Source organism: Mchenga conophoros, linkage group LG1 (assembly GCF_057382185.1).
Source record: "Mchenga conophoros isolate Kocher_MC1m ecotype Shallow Benthic linkage group LG1, M_conophoros_male_GT1.1, whole genome shotgun sequence".
NCBI lineage: Eukaryota > Metazoa > Chordata > Actinopteri > Cichliformes > Cichlidae > Mchenga > Mchenga conophoros.
The window spans coordinates 24,284,552-24,288,132 of NC_140526.1; the positions used below are offsets into that span (position 1 = coordinate 24,284,552).

General features: G+C 41.9%; 1 long non-coding RNA gene across 1 annotated transcript; it reads right to left on the reverse strand.

The window, feature by feature from the left end:
* Window positions 1–1,029: 1,029 nt before the first annotated feature.
* On the reverse strand, window positions 1,030–2,066 carry LOC146583406 (uncharacterized). Its single transcript, XR_014893131.1, has 2 exons — window positions 1,863–2,066; window positions 1,030–1,277 (listed from the first exon to the last, which is right to left on the reverse strand). It is a non-coding gene; the product is annotated as an uncharacterized LOC146583406 (long non-coding RNA).
* Window positions 2,067–3,581: the final 1,515 nt, after the last annotated feature.

Below are 3,581 nucleotides of genomic sequence, written 5' to 3' on the forward strand. Positions count from 1 at the left end.
TGGGATGCCCACTCCCGTGGGCGTGGCTGCTAACTCCACACCTGCATCCCATCCCGGGCGATCACCAGGTGGACTATTTAATCCTGCCCAGCCTGCTGCTCCACGCCAGTCCGTAGTCGTCCTTCAGCGGTAACGTACACCTGCGGGAAAGCCCTTATGCAAACCTATCTGTGTGAACTAACACTAACTCTGCCTTGTATACTCAGATCACAGCTCGGCGTGTTTGAGCCACCAGCCTGTCCACCTGCCTGTCCGGAATTTGGATCACAATCAGCCCCAGCCGCCTCGACCTTTCTGAAGCTTCTCCCCACGGACCCTCACCCCTCCCTCCGGTTCCCTCGGCCCCGCTATCATCGTAAGACGCGTACTCTACTTCCCCTTGTATGCTGCCGTTTTCCCCGCATCCCAATAATCCTTTTTTCCTTTTTCTGTTTCAGCCTCCCACAGTCCCGCTCTCGGCGTTCCTGCGCGATTCACCTCCCGGTCCCTCGGTTTTTCTGGTTCCGTGCGTTTTTTTCCCTTCTACCCTCCCGGGACACCCTCAGTTATAATAAAGTTTATTTTTTGTTCTCTCGTACCGCTGTGTGTGTGTTCTGCTCCTGGGTCCAGCTTGTGCGTGGAACTTCGGTTCATGACAACAACAGTCGTCTCATGCCTTTCACCGAAAGGGAAATACCCGCAGAAAGGGTCCGGCTCAAACTACACAGCAAATCCAGCATGTCCATATTAACACTGTCGGATTTGATTTCAACACTATTAAAGTGTCTATATGGGTCCACACCAGAGAGTGTTAATTTAACTCTTTTTGGAGAGTTGGTACGTTAACTCTGATTTAGTGTTAAACACCAAATCTGTCTGGAGTTGATAATTTAACACTTGGTGTTAAGAGTTTATATATTAACTCTCAAAGAGTATTTTAGTTTAACTACGTAAGAGTTATCTTCTAATTCATTCTAAAAAGCGGGAATTTTACTGTTCTGAACTTCTAGAAATTTCTTTTGGAAATAAACATTTACTAAAAAGACGCAATGGTTTTTGAAAAACATTTATTCTGAACTGTGCACCACAATTTCAAAACATTTTCTGAAAGATGTAACAGTGTACATGTTCTCACTTTCATTAGAATTTTGTTTATCAAAAGGTCTGACATGGTAAATGCAAATAACAGCATCTCATCACTTATTTCTTCAATACAATATGCATGTCCTTCATTCATCACTTTGTGGAACTTCAACGCACTTCTGCTCTCCCCCATATTCCATCTTCACAAGCATATCCTGTGTGGAGATTGAATAAAAATTAGTTGACACTAATTAATGGCACAAACAATCCAGTAAACAATTGCAGCACAGTAAAAAAAAAAGGAATCCTCTTTGAGCCATTACTTGTGTAAAGTATTTTCCCAAAAGACAAGGACACAGGCAACAGGTAATACTGAACTAAATGTAAAACCTCAACCTTTTTCATTTTTACCTAAACCGTGTGCACAAAACTCTGGAGGGATCTAAATGCTACCGTAGAACCCAGTCAGGACGTCAGCTACTGCTATTTGCTCGTTTTTTTTTTTTATGGGCGATCGTTTTCAGGCTTCAAGTAGCACCATTATACCAACATTTCACATTCTACACATTGTTTTAGGTGTATTTGACCAAAAGTTTGACTGAAAATTCACATGCAAGCTTTTTTTCAAGGCTGTGGTATTTGCCCGCAAACAATACCTTTCAGCTAGCTAAAACAGAATATTATGCTATCACCGAGCAACATGGCTAATGCCTTTCACACAGCTTTGTCTCAACTCCAAAGAGCCACAGAAGTAAAAGCTCATAATAATAATTGAAACAATCTTTGAAAAAATGACTTACCAAGCATGGCAAACAACTCAAATATGTAGAGCAAAATGTTCTGAAACGGCTTCACTTCAGCTTCGATTGGAGCCGTGCTGGGGGCGGAGTCTGTGAATTTACTCTGTTGGTGTCATAGCCCCTGTAGGAGTTCAGAGTTAAGAGGTCAAGAGTTAATGTTTCCATTGTAACACCTCCAGATTTGACAGAGAAACACTCATTTTTAACACTCTATTTTAACTACTATCATTTTACACCTCAGAGTTACATTAAAAGAATGTGACTCTGCTTAGAGTAAAATTAACTCTACTTTTGCAAGAAGACTATTAACACCAAAACATTTAACACTTTTGAATTTGCTGTGTATCACCTTCGTGCTTAACCTGGTTCCTCAGTGAAAGACCCTGATAACTGGCAGCTCTGTCTCCCATTTTACTTTCAGAAACTCTAAAAAAACAAACAAACAAACATAAGGGAGCCTGCACCCTGAGACTGACGCGCTCATTCGTGTAATAGGATACTACGGTCTCTAAGGAGACAGGAGGAATATACGAGTGATTGCAATCGTTAATTTTTTTTTGTCACTGCAATAAATGATACCAAGCTGTCATGCGCAGATAAAGTAAAAAGCAATAGAAAAAATGGCATTAAACATGAATTAGGCTCCTACTGAATGTACGTCAAGGTCTGCGTTGACATTCATTCCCGTCAATAGGGTGATCTTTCTGCTAAGGCCAGTCAATCACATTCATTATGTAGCTATGTAGCTGATTTGATTTGATTTAAAGTGTTCTCACAAGGCTACAGCCATTGTGCCACATTTTGCACCCTGCCACATGTATTATGCTCATGACATGGCTCTTTACCATCTTCACATTTTCATCCCGATAGCCACTGAGCAACACTGAATACAGCTTTGCATGTTCAACCTCAAGCTATGGAAACGCAATATACAAAAGTGCAACTTGGAGAGTTCTGAAACATGCAGTGCGCTCAAGGCAGCACAAAATTAAATAACTCAGTCTCACTGGACAGCTAACTATCCTTAGCTTCTTAGTTTTCAGTGTGCAAACATGCCCCTCACATACAAATGCAGCGTGAAATACGTATTTGATCAGACACAAAAAAAGACGGGATGACCCTGATGTTTTGCGGTGCAGGATTTATTTTGTGTACTGTGAATTTATTCATTTAGTTTGTTTTGTTCTTGCTGGGACCGCTGGTCTTAAAATGAAATTAGCAAAACAAATCAACCATATGATGAGCAGGCTTGCTGATTGCTGCTGTTTTTCCCCCTTATTTTTATTGGCATTTTTGCCCTCCTTCCCTTCTTTCCTCCTGAAGTTGCAGCTTTCTCGCCACAAGGGTCCCTGTGGACTAGACCAGATGTTCCAGGCAGCACACTTCCCCACTCTCTGCCTCATGGAATATTCATGGGCAACCAGGCACCACAGCACAGCACAGACCAGAGACCATTTATTTATTTATTTCATCACCCCGCTGCCTGCCTGTATAATGCACAACAACAGTTCACCATACAAGAGCGTCCTCTCACCTTCCCGTTTCTCCTCAGCCCCTTCCTATCATTTTCAGTGTTTTCCTTTCCTTGACAGGATAAATAAACATGTCTTGGTCTGTATTCACTTTGTTTTTCTTACCTTCCCTTACCCTGCTCTTGATTTCTCTGTCTTTCTACTGAGCTTCTCCTGTCTCTCTCTGTCAGTTTTATTAGGCAGATGG